A 23,540-nucleotide genomic window follows, 5' to 3' on the forward strand; every position below is an offset into this window, starting at 1 on the left:
TAGCCCTTGTCTCCTTTGTCTTTGGGTATTTTTTACCATACTATCTTCTTTTTTACATTCCACAAATGAATGTAATCATTCTATGTCTATCCTTCCTCCTTCCCCCGCTGATTGATTTTCTCAGCACAATACTCTCCATATCTATCAGTATATAAGCAAATTTCCAGACTTCATTTTCCTAACAATTGTGTAGTATTCTATTGCATAGATATATCACTGTTCCTTTATCCACTCAGATGTTTTCAGGCACTAGAGCTGTTTTCAGATTCTGGCTTTTGTGAATAGTGCTGCAATGAACATAGAAAAACAGAAGGATTTTCCACACTGTGTTTTGAGCCCTTTATACATATACCTATGAGTAGTATTGCTGGGTCATATGGAACTCAATATCTAGTTTCTTGAGGAATGTCTATATTGTGTTTCAGAAAGGCTGGACCAGTCGACATTCCCACAAACAATGAGTCTCTTTTCACTTTATCTGTACCACTGGCTGTTCACACTATTTGTGATGTGTGCCAGTCTGTGTGGTATGATATGGTGTTTTATTGTCATTTTGATTTGCATCTACCTAATTATGTGATGTCTTTTCTTCCTGTGCCTTATTGGGCAATGGCATTTCTTCTTTGAGGTAGTTTCTGTTAATCTCTGCTCTGCAATTTTGATGAGGTTGGATTAATTTGTTTTTGTTGTTGCTGTTAAAATCAGCCAGTGCCATATATACCTTATATATTAACCTCATATCTTTTGGTTATTAAGTGAATAGTTCTCCCAGTCCCCGGGCAGCCTTTGTATTCTGGTCACCATTTTCTTTGAGGTATAGAAAAGTCTTAGTTTAATTGGCCCTATTTGTTTATACTTGCTTCCACTTGCTTAGTTAGTGGTGTTTCATTCTCAAAGATAACTTTAACTTCAATGTAATGAAGAGTTCTACCTAAGTTTTCCTCTATGTATGTGATGTATTCATAGATCATATTCTGATAACAAGATCTTTAACACATTTGATTTGATATTTTTGCAAATAATTAAATAGAGGTTGATTTTTACTTTTATTTTTGCATGTAGCTGACCAGTTTTCCCAACACAATATGTTGAAGAGGCTTTACTCACTCCACTTTGTATTTCTTGCTCCTTTATCAAAGATTAATTGATCAGACAACTGGAGAATAACATGTTAAATTAATTAAGCCATAAGGACGAACTCAGGATATATCCCTTTTTTTAGTATAGAGAATAACTAGTTATGGTAAAGCAGTATTTTAGATGGGGAGAGGTTGCCAAGATCACCCTTGGACACAGAGTATAGAAAAAAGTATAACAGAGAAGAAAAAAATACTTATAAGGGAAAAAGACAGGCGATAACTGGGAGGAAAGGTCAAGGGGATTTTACTATATTAGTGGTGTAAATGAGATTTGAGTACATCAGCAGCCAACTATCTAGAATACAGAGTCAACAACACTGAAAAATAAAATCCAAATTTCAACAAACAAACTTAAAAATGTGCCAATCAAGGAGGAAGGAGGGTTGAGTCAGAGATGTCCTGGGAACCATGAGAGAAAGATGCAACTGATGTTAGAATTTGTGTTGGAATTTAATATGTTTAAAACTCAACTATAATAACTTTTTAAATCATTGTGCTTCAATACAATTTTAAATGCAACATTAAATAAAAACAAAAGGATAAAACAAAAAAGGAAATATTACTTTAATAAGTGTATGTATATTTTTACCAAAATATACACAATGAGATTCATAGTTGAATCACTACCATCCTTCTAAAACAGAGTTTCTCTGCCTCAGAATTACTGAAACATTATATTGAATTGTTTTTATTTTAGTGGATGGCTTCTGTGCTTTTGAAGATGGCTATGTGCACCTCCCTTCTACTTTTTTCACTGGATTTCAATAGCAAAGTTCCTATTGTAAGAGTCTCATATTTTTCCAGAAATTGTCAAATATATACTGAGGAGTAAGTAATCCCAGTGGAAAATCATTATCTTAAAGTGAAAACAGTCTAAATATTAAGCAGCAGTAGTATGAATAGATAATTGGGTTCATGTTAATTAATTAACCACAACATTACATATTATTTAAAACTTTAAAACATTATTACATGTAATACATTAATGATTACAAATAATATTGGTCCATAAAACCAAAAAGAAAGGCATAGGTTATTACATTCCCTGTATATAAAATTCAAATATAGATCAAACTTCAATCTATGGAAAGGAAATCAGAAGATAGTCCTCACACTGGGCCTCCACAACAAGGGGCCTCACCTCCACAACTTCAGAAACCTGCATGCTGCCACTCTATTAGAGGTAGATCAATTGCCTAAATGACAGCTATGTGGCCCTTTAGGGAAAAAGAGTGAAAAAATTCCCTTCTCTTTTAACAAGGCCAGAGCCCCTCACACTCAAGTTCTGCCATAGAAAGTGGTCCAGTAACACAATTTCTAATTTCACACTGGTCACAGCACAAAAAGGACACAGAGAACCTAATTCAAAAGATCCATAAAAGTCAACCAAATTTGTTTTAATAAGTGGAAACAAGAGCATAGAGGGTTCAAAAGGCACCAACGAGCTCAGTCAATCATCAGGCAATACATTTAGTCACAAATATTTAATCAGTTCAATGAAACACTAGCACAGGTAATCAGAAAAGCTAGCAATACAGAAGAAAAAGTAAATCGTGAAATGATAAAACTACAAACAGAAATGAGGAACATATCAGAGCACTGGGTAATTTAAAACATCAACAGATGTCCTGAACAGCGTATTAATAGCAGCTGGGAAAAAAGTAATGGAGCTCTAAGATGAGGAGAAGAAAAGCATAAAAAGATAACATAAGGTATAAAATAGTTTGAAAAAATATGAAGGTAATACCAAAGAACAACATAAAGAGATCAAGAGGAGCAATGTAAGAATCATTGGAGAAAGTGGCAGCCATGGTTCTCACAGTATTAAACAACATAACTTGATTTCTCTAAGAATTAATGTTTGAACCAGCTCATCATGTCCTCTGTAGAAGGTGGTGGGGATGGACAATCTTCCTCAGATACACTCTTGTGATAGCCTGGTAAGTGTTTTCATGAGTAGAACCTCTAATCATGGTCATAAAATAAGCATGGTGTCTGACATATTCCATCTCAATATGAGAGGCCCAGAAAATCACATTTTACTAACTTCCCCAGTGCCTGATTGAAAAAAGGCACAAGGTCATAAATGTCACCTATGCTTATGGAGATTAAAATATTGCTACCTCAATAATGGCCTCAAATTCAAGTACAACCAGTCTGTAGCCAGTCCTCTTTCACAGTATGCCATAGCTCAGGTAGATATTTGCTTGGGAGACAGTCACAACAATCCACTCACATAGCTCTATTTCTACCATAGCCCAATACCTTTTTTCATGCCAAAACAGTAGGCTCCAGGCAGTCTTCACGGATCATTTCCATTTTGGATTTGCTGAAGTTAGCACAGTGCTTAGCAACAAGCTTATTCATTTGTGTCTCTTACACTAGTAAGAAAAACACTGTGCTCAGAGCAACTCTGAATCCTGAAATAGTGTCCGTCAATCCTAATGCTGTAGATTCTACTGATATCACTCCAGATCTACTTAAAAGGCACAGATAGTAATGTAACTTTTGTTGTCAGTAGACTTGTTAACAGAAAAAGGACTGATTTTCTTAGTGGAATAATATTTGAACTCTCAGCAATATTGAGATTTAAAATTTGTAATTGGAGAAGGGCCAAAGAGAATCACTTTGGAAAAAGCACAGGAAAGATACCAGCTTCATGACAGAGTGTCTCTTGGAAACCTTAGAACATTCAATTTCCCATATTGCTAAATACAGAAATGTATTTTATTCATAATGTCCTTTGCTCAGCAAAGGCTACATTTCTTTTCTTCTTTTAAAGGATGTTCAATGATTTGTTGAGTTAACAGTGATAAAAATTAGATTTATTGTTTAAAGTGTAATGTGATTAGTGATAGAAGACATTAAAGGTCAGTGCACAATTCTAAACTATAAAGGTATCTATTTGGAATATGAAAGAAAGTGCATAAACACAGTAGTACTGGTATTAGACAATGATGATGCTTTAAATTTTTAGATATGACAATAATATATGTTCATGTAAATATGTATTTTTTAAGAAATGTTAATTTATTATTTTTAAATAAATGAAGTCTCATGAAATATGAAACTTACACACAGTATTAAGATTTAAGATCTTGATAGCATGTATTACTACTTTATTTTTATTTACCATACTTTTTAAAATATTTCGATTTTATATACTCATAAATTCTGTAAGATGTCCTCATCCTTTTAAAAGATTGCTGTTTATTTTATTTAATTTTTATATAATTACTTTATTTAAGCACCATGGTTACAAGATTATTTATATTTGAATCCTAGTAATAGAATTTTCACAATCCTTCACCAGTGTACATTCCTGCCAACAATATCCCAAGTTGCCCTCCCACAAAGCCCCCATTCTGCCTTTCAGTCATTTTGCTTCTCACTTTTCCTCACTTTCTCTCGCCTTTTCCTATTTTGATAATGTGGTTTGTATTATCATTAATTAAAGTGTATGGTGCATACCACATTATCCCCTTTCAGCACCCAGTTCTTGTCCAGAGTGATCAGTTCCAACTCTCATTATCATAGTGAAAATTTCTCTGCTCAGGTGAGCACAGCCCTGCCCAAAAAGGAAAAAATAAATAGTTTTTATAAAGCTAAAATAACCCTGATACTGAAAGCAGACAGAAGAGCCCCCCACGAGAGAGAGAGAGAGAGAGAGAGAGAGAGAGAGAGAGAGAAAGAGAGAGAGAGAGAAAACTATTGGTCAATGTCCTTGATAAATGCAGATGCAAAGATTATCAACAAATTCCTAGGATATCGAATCCAGCAGCTGATTAAAAAGGTCAAACACCCATGAACATGTTGGATACATTCCAGTGACGCAATGATGGTTTAACATACACAAGTCAATCAATGTAAAATACCATATCAACAAAAAAGCATATGATCAGAGAAAGTTTTTGATAAGGTCCAATACCCATTCAGATAAAAACTCTCAACAAGACAGTAATGGAAGAAACTTTTCTCAATATAGTCAAGGCCATTTAACACAGGACCATGCAAATATTATACTCAATGGAGAATAATTAAAAGCCTTTACTCTACGATCTACCTCAAGACAAGGCTGGTCTCTCTCACTTCTTCTATTCAATATAGTACTAAAAGTACTTGCCATAGGAATCAGGCAAGAAAAATATATCAAGAGTATCAGATAAGGGGCTAAAGAGATAGCATGGAAGTAAGGCATTTGCCTTGCATGCAGAAGGACAGTGGTTCAAACCCCGGCATCCCATATGGTCCCATGAGCCTGCCAAGATTGATTTCTGAGCATAGAGCTAGGAGTAATCCCTGAGTGCCACCGTTGGGTGTGACCCCCCCCCAAAAAAGAGCATCAGATAAGAAAAGAAGAATTCAAGCTCTCACTCTTTGCAGATGACATGAAATTATACTTAGACAATCCTAAAGACTTATAGACTTAAAGACATTTTGTCCTAAGATAAAAAAGCTTATCGAAACAAAGTTGAATAGTAAAGTTTCAGGCTGCAAACTTCACATGCAAAAATCCATAATTTTTATATATAAATCATGAAAAAGATGAAAAAGATGTTCAAAAACAATATCATTCATAATTGTGCCTCAAAAATTCAAATACCTTGGAATAAACTTAAATAAAGAGGTAATAGACTTTTATAAAGAAAAGTACTAACACTGATTTAAGAAATAAAATAGGACACAAAGACCAGGATTCAGCAGCAATTGCAGGAGCTCAAACTTCCTGATCTCAGGACAGGTTTGAGGGCTCTGCCCATTATACACCACTATCTCCCAAGCTGCACAACCCTAGCTTGATGGGACTGTGCAAGGGACCCCTAAGACCCCCTTTATTATTTTTTTTTTACTTTTTTGGGTTTTGGGGCCACACCCATTTGATGCTTAGGGGTTACTCTGGCTAAGCGCTCAGAAATTGCCCTGGCTTGGGGGGACCATATGGGACACCGGGGGGATCGAACCTCAGTCCTTCCTTGGCTAGCGCTTGCAAGGCAGACACCTTACTTCTAGCGCCACCTCTCCGGCCCCTCAGACCCCCTTTAAACATACCAGACCACACTTGAAGGAACCCCTCACCAAACCATTTTTCTGGGATTCAGAAACAGTCACAGGAACTCAAACTTCCCACTCTCAGGACAAGTTTGTGGACCCAACCAGGTGTGGCCCAAAAACCAAAAGAGAGAGAGAGAGAGAGAGAGAGAGAGAGAGAGAGAGAGAGAGAGAGAGAGAGAGAGAGAGAGAGAGAGAGAGAGAGAGAGAGAGAGAGAGAGAGAGAGAGAGAGAGAGAGAAAACGTTTGAAGAAAATGAAGGTACTTAAAGAACGAAGTCAACAGAAATAATTTACAATTTATAGAAATACCAGACGGGGTGGAAAAAGGAAAAGGAGACCAAGTAAGTAGTAAGGGAGATAATAGCAGAGAACTTTACCACTCTCTGGAAAGAGGCTGCTGTTTAAATACAAGAGGTAAAAAGATGGCCAAAAATAGACCCTAACAGAACAAGAGCAAGACATATAGTAATCCAAATGGAAAAAATAAATAAAGAGATAAACTCTTTAAAGCAGTAAGGGAGAAGAAAACCTCAAATAGAAAGGAAAGAACATAAGAATCAAACCAGACCTTCTATTTGAAACAATCAAGAAAAAGCGGAATGTCATATTTAAACGATTGAGTGAAAAAAAACCTTTTAATCTAAAGTTCCCTATCCAGCAAAACTTTCCTTTACATGGGAAAAAGGGTTAAAAAAATCCTCAAAAAAAAAGAAAAAAGAACTCATAATAGTTACACTAACCAACCCAATTCTAAATGAACTACTCAGAGATCAATTACACAAGCCAAATACTCAATTGTAACAACAACAACCCTACACAATATATAATGGCACGATAGTCCTCTCTATCAGTAATTTTCTTAAATGTCAATAAACTAAACTCTCCCATCAAAAGGTACAGAGTAGAAGGTTGGATCAGGAAACAAACCCAGATATCTGCAACCTGCAGAAAACACACTTAAAAGTTCAGGATAGACACAAGCTCAGAGGAAAAGAATGAAAAGCAATTATACAAACTTATGAAAATCAACAAAAGCTGGGACGGCCATACTTATATCAGACAAAATTGCATTCAAATTCAAGAAAATACTCAGGGACAAATATGGACACTACTTATTGATCAAGGGAACAATAGACCAAGAAGTACTAACTTTGATCAACATTTATGCAACAAATATAGACCATCAAAATATGTAAGGCTCTTGCTCACAAACATAGAAAAGCAAATAAATAGAAATGTGAGAAATGTGTGAGATTTCAATGTGCCATTATCACTACTACACTAGTAGACTTAAGGCACTAAAAGAGAATCTAGAAGAATTAGGACTAATGGCTGTATATAGCCTTTCATCCTCAAAAAAATAATAAATAATAAATAAGAATAAGAATAAACATTCTTCTCAAGTGAACATAGAAACTTCTTTAGGATAGACCATTTTTAGGACACAAGTCTAGCTTACATAAAATCAAAATATAATAATTATACCAAGCAGTCTTTCATTCCATAATGCAGCAGAGGTCAATATTGATAGTAAATAAAGATGTGGAGAAAATATAACACCTGGAGACTAAACATACTGCTCAACAACAGCTAGATCAAAGAGGAAACAAAAGAAAAAAAGAGATTCCTTGAAATGAATGACAATGAAGAAACAAATTACCAAAATCTATGTCACACACCAAAAGTCGTAATTATGGGGAAACACATAGTAATACAGGCCTTTGTTAGGAAAGTAAAAAAAAAAATCAATAACCTAAAGGGACAAACACCTTAAATACATGAAAAACAACAGCAAAGAAACTCAAGTACAAGCAGAAGAAAAATAATTAAAACTCAAGCAGAAATCAACAATATAGAAACAAAGAAAATAATACAAAGAATAATGAGATGAGGAGTTAGTTTTTTGAAGAATAAACAAGATAGACAAACAGCTGGTAAGACTAACAAGGGAAAAAAAGGAAAACACTCAAATAAATTGGATCATAAATGAGAGGGACAGATTACAACAGAACCTCAAGAACTCCAAGATATCATGAGGGCTTATTATGAATAACAGTACTCAGTTAAGCTAGGGAACCCAGAAGAAATGGACAGTTTTCTGAAAAAAAAAAAATATATTGTCTCACACTACATAATAAGGAGGAAGTAGAAAGTTTACACTAGTCAAGCAAAGTAACTTGAAACAGTAATTAAGAACATTACATGCTTATGGATTGGAAGAATCAATATAAAAATGATGGTCATCAAAATGACCATCATCTTACCTAAACTACTATATAGATTTAGGCAATTCCTATTCAAAGTCAGACATCATATTTCAAGGACTGAGAAAAATTAATTATGTAGTTCGTGTGAAAATATAAAAGACCTAGAATAGCCAAGTACATATAAAATTAATTTAAAAAAAAGAAATTGGGAGGCATTTTATTACCTAACTTGAAGCTCTAGTGATCAAAACAGCATGGAAATCAAAGAAAGAGTATCAAACAAAAGGGTGAGAATAGAATATTAGTAACAAACTCCCAAGTATATGGTAAAAAAAAAAATCTTTGACTTAGGATCAAAGAATTTGAATAAAATGAAAACAGTCTTGTCACTAAATGGTGTTGGAATTATTTGATAACCATGTGTATGAAATTAAAGATTTATCCATATTTTACACCTTATACAAAAGTCAATTCAAAATGATTAAAGACCTTGAAATCAGACCCAAATCCATAAATTTTATTGAGGATAACTAAGGCAGAACAGTCCAAATCTTAGACCTCAAAGAAATTTTGATGAGAGGATGCCAATGGCTAGATCTATAGAATCAAACCTGAATAACTGGGACTATGTAAAACTAAAATTTTTCTGTATGACAACAGGAACATGGACTAAAATTAAAAGACAGCTTACTAGGGCCAGAGTGATAGCACAGCAGTAGTGCATTTGCCTTGCATGCTGTTGACCCAGCCATGATGGACCACAATTTGATCCCCCAGCGTCCCATAAGTTCCCCAAGCCAGGAGCGATTTCTGAACGCATAGCCACGAGTAACTCCACAGCATATTCGGGTGTGGCCCAAACTCCCCCCCCAAAAAAAGACAGTTAACTGAATGGAAGAAAATATTTCACTCATCACATCAGATTAAAGGTTTGATATCTAGGATATACAAAGTATTCACAAAGGTTAGCTCCACAAAACTTAAGATAAAAAAACATCAAAAGATGGGGAAAGGAAATAAATAAACACTTCTCTGGGGAAGACAAACATATGGCCAACAGACACAATTAAAAACAGCTCATCATCATTTATCACTAGGGAAATCCAAATCGAGACAACAGTGAGCTATAATCTTACACCAGTGAAGATGGCATATATCAAAATACTGAGAAATTTTTCTGTTGGTGAGGATGTGGGGAGAAAGGAACTCTCATCCACTCCTGGTGGAAATGCTACCTGGTCCTTCTCCTATGAAAAATAGTATGGAGGGTTCTCAGTAAATTCAAAATTGAGCTGCCATATGAACCAGCAATCCCTCTTTTAGGTCTCTATCCCGGAAACAGAAAAACATTCATCCAAAAGAATGCATGTACACTGCTATTTATTGTAGCACTCGGTACAATAGTAAGACTTGGAATTAACCTAGATGTACAACAACAGAATAGTGAATCATGAAGATAAGGTACATATATGTACATATGTAGTATATAATATATATAATGGAATACTACATAGCAGTAAGAAAAGATACAATCATGCAATTTGTAGCAATGTAAATAGAACTAGAAAATATTATGTTAAATGAAGCCAGAAGAAGAATAAATACAGAAGAATATCACTTGTATGTGGTATTTAGAATAACTGCATGAAGAAACACATTATTCTAAATGGTAGATATCTCTAATACCATAGGCACCAGGGCAGAGAGAGGAGAAGGAAACAAATCAAGTGGAAGATGAGAAACACAAAACCTTTATTCACTTTTATACTTCAAAGAAACCTGTAGCAATGGATACAGCTGTTTAGATTGAATCCAAGGATTCTCACTAGGGTGGTCACTATTAGAATGTTTTAATATTTAATTTTAATGTCTATAATAACTCTTTAATTTCTTTGTCTACAGTGGTGCTTGGAGATATAGGTTAAATGTCCCTAGTTTCATATTTTAATGCTATATATTAGACTCTAAATAGAGTGTTCAATATGGTAATGTTTTGACAAAATACTCTAACATCCATTTCCATTTGATTACACCTGCTATTATGATATGTTTATGTCCACAGAGATCACTAAAATAGCCAACTGTACACCATAAATTTTTGTTACAGACCCCATTCATTGAGTATGTTTTTGCAATATTTTTTTCAATTCAAGTCAGTTTACTATTATAATGTCCATGTTGTCCATGATGTGAGTTTACTTTCAGTAAAGGAACCTGGATACTTGAGACCCAGTGGACAATACTTCATAGGGTAGACCCATCTTACAGTGCTTACTACCATATTGCTTAGTATTCTAGAAGTAAAAATTATGATTGTTATAAGAATGCTCTGTGCACTATTTAACCCTGGAAGCTTTTATTTTGCAAAGTTTACCCTCACCAATGATGATTTGCCTGATCTAAGGTTTTTTGCATAGGTTAATGGGGCTCCTTGACTAGCCTGACACTGTTCATTGTCCCTCACTTGCTTTTATTTGTTTTTGTTTTGGGGCCATACCTGGTGGTGCTCAGGTGCTCCTGTACTCAGTAGTACTCAGCAGGTACTTAGGTACTCCTGGCTCTACACTCAGAAATCACTCCTGGCAGGCTCAGGAATGATGGATGCAGGAATCAAACCTGGGTCTATCCTAGGATAGCCTCATGCAAGGCAAACATCCTACCATTGTGCTATCACTCCAGGCCCCTTCACTTCCTTTCTTCCTTAATCACTTATGAGAGAACTGCTGCTCTTCTGCTGTCTGCAGGTGAGGGATCTCAGAGGAAGTGACTTGAAAGGTGTCCTTTTATTTTTGTTTCTGGTTATTTCCACTTTCTATTTGACTAGATACACCTCACACAAGTTATATTTTTAAACAAACAAATGATTAATAAGAATACCTGGTAACCATCCTCTCCACTTCCACTCTCCCAGTTACAACTTGGAAACCAAATGAATCCTTCCTGTATACACATAACAGAAAGAATCAGCAGTTTAAAGGTGAGCTGTAGTCATGCAGAAACTACCTCAGAGGCCATGCTTTTTGTTCTGAGCAGAGGACTATGGAAGTAAACATCAGAAAATAATGAGTTAAGCTCTATGGAGCCATATGCTGCACCCCTGAGCCAAGACTTGTAATAATCACTGCCAAATGTTCATTTAGGCCACTAAATAAAAACAGTATAACCACAGCTTCTGTGACCTAAGTAGATAGAACACAGGCTTCTTGTAAGACAAACCTAACTGAATTTAACCTTATGCATTAACTCTTGGGTTTTTATTATTCTTCACCCTCTGGGAAGCCCTTCCTGCAATAAATTTGTCAAGAACCAAAAATCATGTCCTCTCAAACTGTGATGACTTCTTCCTTTGGACATGTGAGGAGTCATTTTGTAATTTAATGATGGTGACAAGACATGAAGACTGTGTAGCTGAATCTAAACTCATGTGGGAAAAGTGTTCATGAAATACATCTACTGTACTGAAAGTTTAAATATTATCAGTACTTTATTCACATTTTTTGGAGGGTTAACACCTCTTAGTAATTAGGATGGGCAAGTATGTTGTGACAAGGATTGAAACCTCACAAATAAAAACCACGTGTTTGTCTTTTTGAGATATCTTTTTTTTTTAACTTGGGATCTCTCTTAAAATGAGACTAAATAATGCTAAATAAATAAAATTTCTAAAGCTAAGTATGGAATTTGTACTAATTTCTACTATACGTAAATTATATTACTCAATTAAAAATAATCTTACATCATAGAGTGCCTTTATGTATGCTCTGGAAACTGAAACAGAGAGAAAAGCAGAGGTGTGGTCATCTTTGTGAATCAAGCACTCATTTCTCACAAAGCTCAGTCCAACCTGTAAAAAGCAAGGTCACTCAGCTTTGTTTCAGGGCCCCAAATTTCTTCCAATAAACCACACTCCAATTTATAATAAACACCACCAGATTGAAAAGGTCACAGTGGGAAATGGGAAAGCCACCATATATAGCAAGCAAGGATGGTAGTTCTGAAGACCCTATCAGTATTAGCCAGTTATAAGGACTTTAGAGAGAAAATGTTGAGGGTGTTCAGTGAAACCCAAAGAATCATAGAACAGAGAGCCTTAAGAGTCAAGAGAATATGAGAGCACAAATGAGAATGCTTCAAATGGAAAAGAGAAAACTTAAAACTTTGGTAGGTAAAATAAAGAATTTACTGGAAAGCCTCACTAACAGAGTAAAAGCTGCTGAAGAGAGACTAAGAAAATTCAAAGGTGAGCTGCATTATACCCCTAGAAAACAGCAGGAAAAAAAAAAAAGACTTGAAATAAATGAAAATTTGACTACAGGAATTTGGAAGGACTTTAAAAGAACAATGCAAGAATCATTGGTGCCCAGAGGTCAGAAAGACATCCTCTATATACAGGTGTGGTGAACAGGATTTTTACCCTCACTCAAAATAGCAAAATGCAATATGTGTTTAATATATTATTGTTAAAATTATAAGCTTTTGTGTGAGTGTTTGTCTGTTTTGGCAGGTCACTGCGTGGTGTGGCTCTCTGACTCTCACAGTTTGAAAATTTGGCTCTTTGTGTCGAACTTGTTCGCCACCCCTGCTCTATAAAGAAGCAGCTAAAAGAGAACAAAATAAAAATGCCTCATGACATATTCTAATAAAATGATAAAAACAACAATGTGGAGCAAGAAAAGCTTCTTCAAATGCGGTGTTAGGAAAACTAATTAGCTACCTGCAAATAAAAAGAATTTGGACTATTTTTTTTTTTTTTGGTTTTTGGTTTTTGGGTCACACTCGGTGGTGCTCAGGGGTTACTCCTGGCTGTCTGCTCAGAAATCGCTCCTGGCAGGCACGGGGGACCATATGGGACACCGGGATTCGAACCAACCACCTTTGGTCCTGGATCGGCTGCTTGCAAGGCAAACGCCGCTGTGCTATCTCTCCGGGCCCTGGACTATTTTTTTTTCCCCGTTTTTTGGGCCATACCCGGTAACGCTCAGGGATTACTCCTGGCTATGTGCTCAGAAGTCGCTCCTGGCTTGGGGGACCATATGGGACGCCGGGGAATCGAACCCCGGTCCGTCCAAGGCTAGTGCAGGCAAGGCAGGCACCTTACCTCTAGCGCCACCGCCCGGCCCCTGGACTATTTTTTAATGCTATGTATAAAAGTTAAATCAAAATGGATTAAAGACCTTGATATGAGGTAAATAAGGTGCATAAAGGAAAACATAGGCAGACACTCCATGACCTTGAGGTAAAGACATCTTCAAGGATAAAACACCATCGACCAAGCAATTCTAAGCCGAGAGAAACAAAATGGAAGTATATCAAACTAAGAAGTTCTGCATATCAAAGGAAACAATGACCAGGATAGAAAGACTGAGCAGATATTGAGAGAAACTACTCATCCAATACCTATTTAAGAAGGGGTTAATATATAAAATATATAAAGCACTAGTAGACCTTAACAAGGAAAAAATAATCTAGCCCCATCAAAAAAATAATAATGGGAAAAGGAGATGAATAGAAACTTTATAAATTTTCCTAAAGATTTTCTAAGAAACTTTCTAAATATTATCTAAATATCTGTAAACAGAAACTTTAGTTTCTGGCCAAAAGGCCAGAAAAATGGCCTTTTGTCCAAAAGAAACATGAAAAATGTCCTACACATTATTAATCATCAGAGAGATGCGAATTGAAACAAGAATGAGATCTCTCCACACTTCACAGAGATGGGCATACAAGAAAAAACAGTGCTGCTGGCATGAATATGGGGTGAGGAACATATTCACTGCTGATTCGACTGTTCCAGCCAATTTGGAATACAATATGGACTTTTCTCAAAAAAAAAAAAAAAATTAAAAAAGAAACAAAACAAAAGAAAAAGAAATTGGCTAGGTGAGTTCTCACTCCACCCCCGCCACTAAGAACAGAGGTAGAAAGGGGAATCTGCTTAGAAGCACTTGAAAAGTATCTCCAGCAGAGTTCCTCCCCCAGAGCATCAAAGACAGAAACAGTAAGGGGAGTTTCCTAAAGTGTCTCTAAAGTGTCTCAAGGTACCAGACTCAACCATCAAGGATGGTTACAGAGGAGCGTGGCCTCTTCACTCTGCTCCATGGCCACACACTTCTAATCACTGAAACGCAGCACAGATCATAGAAAACACCACACTGCAATTGTGACAGTGAGGAAGCAATGGAAGCCTCGACCATTCTTAGAAAACAAAGATGGTAACTCTGATGACCTGAAAAGTACCAAACACCTACTTAGCCTCTCAGATAAGCTTAAAAAAAAGAAATATGAAGGATCCTCGTAGAACTCAAAGAAAGCATGAAAAGAACTGAACAAACCACAAATAAGAACCAAGAAGAAATGAAAGCAGGAATGAGTAAACATCAAAATGAAAAAACAGTACTTCACTCATAATTATTTCCCACCACCAGTGCTCCACCTGGCAAATTTTAGACCCTAATCTCCATATCAGTGCTGCTCACCCACCCCCCAAGTTCCTTGACCTTGATTGGCTAGATTTGGTGTCCATATACCCACTAAACCCAAAATCTCACTGATACTGGCAAGTCCACACCAATATATTCCTATATACATACCTTAGTTGAGGTCAGGTAGGAAGTGGAACTCCTATTTCTCAGATAGTATAACAACAAGCCATAATAGAAGAATCTCAGAGGGAGAAAATTTGTATGTGCAAACTGGAAGACAAATTACAAGCCACCCTTAATAAAGAAGTCAAACAAAGAGGCAAAAGGATGGAAAAATAGTAAGATACTTAGTGAAAAAGACAAGAGTAATATCCAAATCATAGTAATACTAGAAGGTGAAGGAAAAGGGAAAGGAATAGAACAAGTGGGAGGAATAACTTCAGAGAACATCCTGACACATTTGAAGGAGGCAGCTGTGCAAAATAAAGATGTCAAAAAAGTACCAAACAAAATAGACATAAACAGAGTAATACCAAGTCATGTAGTAATTAAAATGGCAAACACACACAAAGAGAAACAAATTCTTAAAGCAGTAAGGAAAAATAAAAACCTTAAATATAAAGAAAAGAACATAAGAATCACAACATGTCTCCTATATGAAATGGTCCAAGCAAGAAAAGAGTGAAATGACATATTCAAATTACTGATTGAAAGAAAACTTTCAACCTAGAGTCCACTTTCCAGCAAACCTTTCACTTAGATGGGAGAAAGAAATAAAAAGCATTCTCAGAATAAAAAATAAATGGCAACATTCAAGATAATCAAACTAACTCTAAATTAACTGCTGAAAGGCCTCTTATGTAAACAACTCAACAAAGTAAAATGTCACACCAGTCCTTTCTGTCAATAATGTAATTAAATATTAATGGATATAAAGGTACAGGGTGGCAGGATGGATCATGAAACAAAACTTATCCATTTGCTACTTAGAAGAAAGGAAAAAGACAGAAAACAATTCTACAAACCAGTGGAAAACAACAAAAAACCGGGACATCCATATTTATATCAGACCAAATTGCATTTAAACTAATCAGAAACAAGGATGGACACTATTTTTTGATCAAGGGAACAATCAAACAAGGAGTACTACTAGAAACAATGTATACTCACCAAATGTTGAATCATCAAAGTTAAAGTTTTTGCTCACAAATCTAGAGAAGCCCATGGATAAAAATGTGATAGTAGCGGGAGATTTCAATTTGCTACTCTCAAAACTGGATAAATCCATGAGGCAGAATATCAGTAAAGACATAAGGCCTTACACTAGAAGAGCTGAAATTAATAAATTTATACAGGGCTCAATAAAGCTGAATATACATACTTTTCTAGTGCACACAAAACATTCTTCAGGATAGATAACATTTTAGGATGTAGGTCTAATTTATAAAAATTGATGGTTATGAGAATTATATTATGCATCCTCTCAGACCACAATGACATAAAGTTAGAAACTGAGCATAAAAAGATTTGAAGAAACTCTAGCACCTAGACACTGAACAATATGCTGCTTAATAACAGCTGGATAAAATAGGAAACAAAGAATGAAATAAAAGTAATTTCTTTGTGCTGGAGAGATAGCATGAAGGTAGTGTGTTTGCCTTGCATGCAGAAGGACAGTGGTTCGAATCCTGGCATCCCATATGGTCCCCTGAGCCTGCCAGGAGGGATTTCTGAGCACAGAGTCAGGAGTAATCCCTGAAGGCAGCCGGGTGTGACCCAAAACAACCCCAACAACGACAAAAATTTCTTAGGGGGCCGGAGAGATAGCATGGAGGTAATGTGTTTGCCTTTCATGCAGAAGGACAGTGGTTTGAATCCTGGCATCCTATATGGTCCCCCATGCCTGCCAGGGCGATTTCTGAGCATAGAGCCAGGAGTAACCCCTGAGCACTGCCGGATGTGACCCAAAATAAAAAAAATTGTTTTTTTCTTAAGTGTAAGATGGTACCCAGCTATTAACTAAAAACAAAGATACCCTCCCATCTTCCTCTTTCTGTTAAATCTTCTTTGATATGTAAAAGCCCACCTAGATTGCTCTGCCCTGCTCCACCCTGGTGGATTTTGTTCTGGGATAATAAAGAAAAGGCAATTTCGGCTTAGTTCTCAGAGATACCATCAAGAAGAAAACACTGACCCCCTGACTCTCCTGACTAGCTTGATTTATTAATCCTTCACCTGTACCCTGCTTCTTCAGATCTATCTGTCTGTTTTTGGAGATATGGTGTGTATGGGGGGGGGGGGTGATCTTACACTGATGGATTTATTTTACAACTATCCACCCTTTCTGTTTAAAACAAGACAAAACAAAATTAGATAGATACAAGTATTTTTCTACCATTCTCTGCCTGAGGTGGGATCCCCAGATCAGAACTTATAAAAGTGATTGTTATTTTGCATAGGCACAGTAAAAAAAAAATGACTGTAAAAGCTTTAAAGGAAGGTCATATTGTGCATATTCTTGAAACAATCAGCTATTCCATATCTTTGTCTTATACATGTCACAAAATGTTTTCATAGACTTCGCTGAATATAAATATTAGAATCTTTCTGCAGATATACTTAATTTGAAAATTCTTAAATATTCTTACACTGAGCACTTTAATACGAGTCTAGAATATCAAAATTTCTTTTCATAAACTTCTCTGAAAAAAATCACAAGAACATTTCTGCAGATATGTACACAATTTGACAATAAGTTTGCTAAACCATTCTTATAATGAGCACTGTAATAAGAGTCTACAGTATCCATGTTCCTTTTCCATCCACTTCTGTGGACAAAGACATTATAACATTTTTGCAGGCATAATTTTAGAATAAGTTGCCACATAATATACAAAAACATCACAGCAATTGGAAAACACTAGGATAGCAGAGAAATATTAAAATCTAACATTATTATGCATTTCCCCAGAACTGTGCAAACTAATATTAAACCACTAAAGTTGGATAAAAAATGTTTCTGTTTGGAAGATGGATTAAAATGACACTGAAGCTGGGAGCCAGGAGGTTCTGCCAGCATGGCATTTGGCAGCCCTCTGCCATGCCAAGGGCCTCTTTAACCGGGCCTAGGAAGGGGTGCGGGACATGGGTCACACCAGCACCCCTCTACCTCCTTCCTCCGGTGCTCCAGGGCTTTTCCTGGCCACATGGCTGGGCAAGCCAGCGAGGTGGGTTCCTTGGAGGAGTTCATTGGTTTTCCTAGGCTTTCCCCATTTCCCTCCCGGCTCCAAAGGGAGGGTCCAGGGGTGGGGCTCTGACCTTCCGGCCTTCTAGCTCGGGAAGGATCTCCTTCCTTCCTGGGAGCCAGGAGGTTCTGCCAGCATGGCGTTTGGCAGCCCTCCGCCACGCCAAGGGCCTCTTTAACCCGGCCTAGGAAGGGGTGTGGGACATGGGTCACCCCCCGCACCCCTCTACTCCTTCCTCCGGTGCTCCAGAGCTTTTCCAGAAACTCTAATGTACTAGCACAATCTCTACCTGTTGTTCTAAATTTTGGTCAGTTCATTTTCCTTTGTGTTGTAACAAACAATATGAAATAAATTTGTTTGTGCCTGCAAGAGGGAAGGCTATGGTGGTTGGTAGGAAATTATGGACGCTGATGAAGGGAATAGTCACACTGATGGTGGGATTGGTGTTTGAACATTTAATGCTTGAATCTATATCAAAGAGTTGATAAATTTGCTATATAACTAAGCTTATTCAAATTTATAATAAAACACTAAAACCTGTATTTAAAAATTAAGTGTAGGCTGCCTCTATTTCTGTAACCATTTCACCTGGACTATCTAATCAGTCCTATGAATGTATCCCTAAATGTGGTTATTGAAAACTGAATACCTGCCTCATGACAATGAAGTACATGTTATTTAAGGAGGAAAAAATAATAAATTTTGAATTGAGTGTGTAGGCTCCCTATCATAGTTTTTTTTTCATACAGTGACTTCACCTAAATTGTAAATGTTTATAAAGGGTTAATTGTCCTACAGCAAGCTCTATTAAATATTCCATACATTTACCTAGCAGGAGGATGTAGAAATAGAAGCTGGGTGCTGTTATTTCATATGCTTACACGTTAATAAAGACTGAAATAATGCTCATGTTGAGTTGAATATTTTGATATGTGATGAAAATTATTGAGGTAAAATAAAGTCATTATAATTAACTAGAAGATCACAAGATATATCCATCACATTTTCCAGGAAAAATCATTTATACTGTGGGGCAAATAGGCAAAAATTGTATGCAATTGCATTTTGTTCTAATAAAAAGAATTTGTGGAAAAATCTATGCATTATAATTTGTCCAGATTAGTTACATTTGGGGAAAGAAGTTCTGAAGCATCCCCAAAACAGTTTACTCATTTGAAAGTCCTCCAAAAACAACTATTGGGGAACCATGGATTGTGGGGTAGAAAGAAAGAAGCTCCCTCAGTTTTATGGAGGGAATAACTTTTAAAATACTTAAAATGGCTACATTTACTTGATGCAGTTAAGAATTTAACTTGTTGGGCCCAGAGAGATAGCACAGCGGGTTTTGCCTTGCAAGCAGCCAATCCAGGACCTAAGGTGGTTGGTTCGAATCCCGGTGTTCCATATGGTCCCCCGTGCCTGCCAGGAGCTATTTCTGAGCAGACAGCCAGGAGTCACCCCTGAGCACCGCCGGGTGTGGCCCAAAAACCAAAAAAAAAAAAAAAGAATTAAACTTGTTGATTTTAACATCGCTGTTATATCTGAAATAAAGTTATGTGATGTTCTGATAAAAAATAAAATAAAAATAAAAATTAAGTGTAGGGAATATTTATAGAAAATTAATGACTAATGACTAATGATTGTATTAAAAATCAACTTATGGGCTAGAGAGAGATAGAATATCATTCAGCAATCTTTTTTTTTTTTTTTTTTTTTGGTTTTTTGGGCCCCACCCGGCAGTGCTCAGAGGTTACTCGTGGCTGTCTGCTCAGAAATAGCTCCTGGCAGGCACGGGGGACCATATGGAACACCGGGATTCGAATCAACCACCTTTGGTCCTGGATCGGCTGCTTGCAAGGCAAACACCACTGTGCTATCTCTCCAGGCCCTGCATTCAGCAATCTTGCCTTATACATCCCACATCCACTTCTATCTCTGGAACATGATATGGCCTGCCAATCCCTTCAGGAGTAAATTCTGAGTCAAGAGCCAAGAGTAAAGAGCACCATTGGATGTGACCTCCAAAACAAAAACAAATAAGATCAGAACTAACTTCTCATATAATAGAAGAAATTTAGGCGGAAATAAGATACTTCATTAATTGCATACTATCACTTTACAACATTTATGTTTGGGAAGTACAGTTTCACACCTCTTCAAAATGTAAGCCCCTTGTAAAAATGTGTTAAGAAATTTTTTGAATGCCAGTTCATTTTTAGCTGCAAGAGGATTCTTTTGCTTTGCTGATAGCACAATAAATTTGCAAGCCTTTCTGGAAAAAAGAACCTTTAATATAGAAAATCCTCATTATTATTCCATATCTATCAATTCTCTTAATTATTAAATTTTATTTGTAACTCCAAAATCATTAATCAGGGTTCTTGTGTTTATTTATGAATATAAATGACTAAATGATTGAATGACTAAAAAATTGGGTCATTTAACTCATGTTTCCAGCTGAGATCAAACAAAAGGGCTTTGCATTCTTGTTTTAATTCTCATTCTCTATAAAAAAAATGTGTTCATTTTTTAATCTCCTGGGTACCATAATTTTTGTTCTCTTGAAACCATGCCACATCAGGGACAAAGCCCATACTTCACACAAGCAAATCATCTATGCCTGGCTTTTGAGTCATCTTCTTGACCCCAAGAAACTGTAATTTTTTTGAATCCCAAACAAAGTGTGGCAGTGATGTCTGAGTACAAGAAAGCTATTCCCCATCTTAAGTCATCAGTCTTGGAGAAATTTGATAAAAGCCTGGGTGATAGTGCTGCTGGTCACTTTTCATAATCAATAGTATATATCATATGTATTAAATGAAGTAATTCTAAACACATAAAATAAGATTTTCTACTTATCATCTAATAAAAAACATAGGGTCCAAACTTTGTAGGTTTCTTTGCAAGACATAGAGTTCTCCCCTTAACACCTTTCAGGAAGTGGCAAGAGGCCCAATTGATAAAGTGAGACTGTTTTAGCTTCTTGCATCTAAATAATGGGATAACTGTGTGGTTTAAAGCCACTGAATCTATAGTAATTTGTAATAACATTAGAATGAAACTAATAAAGTAATACAAGACTCTATAAAAAATGTGTGTATTCAGAGACTGAACACATCACAAAGAACAAGAACAACTAGTGCTGGCGCAGATCTGGAAAGGGACTCTCATTCACTGCTGATGGGAATATAGACTGGTTCAACTTTTTTTTGAAAAACAATATGGATATATCTCAAAAACCTAGAAACTCAGCTCTCATATGATAGAGCAATACCACTTTTAGGAATATACCCTAACACACAATACAGAGAATATATCCAAACACACAATACAGAGAAGCCCCCTACACTCCTATATTTATCACAGCACTATTTACAATACCCAGATCTGGAAATAAGCCAAGTGCCCAAGAATGGAACAGTTGCTAAAGAAACTGTGTTACATCTACACAATGGAATACTATACAACTGTTAGGAAAAATGAAGTCATGAAGTTTGCTTATACATAGATGGATATACACTTATAGCTAAGCAAACCAGAGGGAGATGAATAGAAATAGAATAATCTACTCATTTGTAGAATATAAGAAAAATAACATATAGATGGTAATAAAATTCAGAGGCAATAGAGATGAGAGCCAGGAAAACCAGACCATGGTAGGAAGCTTGCCACAGTGAATACAGTTAAAGTAGAGAAGGGTCAATTATGACAATTGAGCTGAAACTGATCGCTCGAGACAAAACTAGGTACTGAAAGGGGATAAAGTGATATGCATGGTACTCCTTCATTAACAATAGTGCAAAACAGTGTAAAAAAAAAACGGAAAAAAGAGAAAGAAATAAAATGACTAACAGAGGCAGGTGGGGGAAGGCAGTGTGGGAGGGAAACTGGGACACTGGTGGTAGGAAATGTGTACTGATTAAGGGTGGTGTACTTTATTAGACTTAAACTGAATAATGAACAATTTTGTAACCATAGTTTCCTAAATAAAGTAATTATTGAAAAAATAAGTGGGTGGGTTTGTTGGGAACTCCATGACATTGAGACCAAAGGCATCTTCAAGGAGGAAACTGCACTCTCCAAGCAAGTGAAAGCAGAGATTCACAGATGGGAATATATTAAGATGAGAAGCTTCTGCACCTTGAAAGAAATAGTGCCCAGGATACAAGAACCACCCACAGATTGGGAGAAACTATTCACCCAATACCCATCAGATAAGGGGCTAATCCCCCAAATATACAGGGCACTGACAGAACTCTACAAGAAAAAACATCTAATCCCATCAAAAAATGGGGAGAAGAAATGGACAGACACTTTGATAAAGAAGAAATACAAATGGCCAAAAGGCACATGAAAAAATGCTCCACATCACTAATCATCAGGGAGATGCAAATCAAAACAACTATGAGGTACCACTTCACACCACAGAGACTGGCACACATCACAAAGAATGAGAACAAGCAGTGTTGTCGGGGATACGGTTAGACAGAAACTATTATCCACTGCTGGTGGGAATGCCGACTAGCTCAACCTTTCTGGAGAGTGACATGGAGATTCCTCCAAAAACTGGAAATTGAGCTCCCATATGATCCAGCTATACCACTCCTAGAAATATACTCTAGGAACACAAAAATACAATACAAAAACCCCTTTCTTACACCTATGTTTATTGCAGCACTATTTAGCATAGCAAGACTCTGGAAACAACCAAGATGCCCTTCAACAGATGAATGGCTAAAGAAACTGTGGTAAATATACACAATGGAATATTATGCAGCCACCAGGAGAGATGAAGTCATGAAATTTTCCTATACATGGATGTACATGGAACCTATTATGCTGAGTGAAATAAGTCAGAGAGAAAGAGAAAGACAGAGAATGGTCTCACTCATCTATGGATTTTAAGAAAAATGAAAGACATTTCTCAACAATTTTCAGAGACAAAAGAGAGGAAGGCTGGATGTTACAGCTGACCTCATGAATTTCACCACAAAGAAATAACCACATTGCGAACTATCCTAACAAGGAGAATATATGAGGGAAGTGGAAAGCCTGTCTAGAGTAAAGGTAGGGGCGAGGAGGGGAGGAGGGATATTTGGGTCATTGGTGATGGGAATATTGCACTGGTGATGGGGGGGGGTGCCATCTGATATGACTGAAACACAACCACAATCATGTTTGTAACCAAGGTGTTTAAATAAAAAATATTAATAAAAAAAAAGAAAATTACAAGCAATGTGTTAGACAAGAACTGGATCAAATTATATGAATGTGTTCAGATAATCCAGGGTTTCCATTTTATTTCCTTTTAGGTATACACATACTCGTGTACCCTAAGGTATACAAGAATTTGCATACATACATTTTTATTATTACATACCATACATAATTCTACTTTTGAAATTATTTGAGCTTTATTGTTTTTCTGTAGTGCTAGGTATAAAACTCATGAGTAAGCACAAATTCTAACACTGTG

This window comes from Suncus etruscus, chromosome 7, assembly GCF_024139225.1.
Source record: "Suncus etruscus isolate mSunEtr1 chromosome 7, mSunEtr1.pri.cur, whole genome shotgun sequence".
In the NCBI taxonomy this organism is placed as follows: domain Eukaryota; kingdom Metazoa; phylum Chordata; class Mammalia; order Eulipotyphla; family Soricidae; genus Suncus; species Suncus etruscus.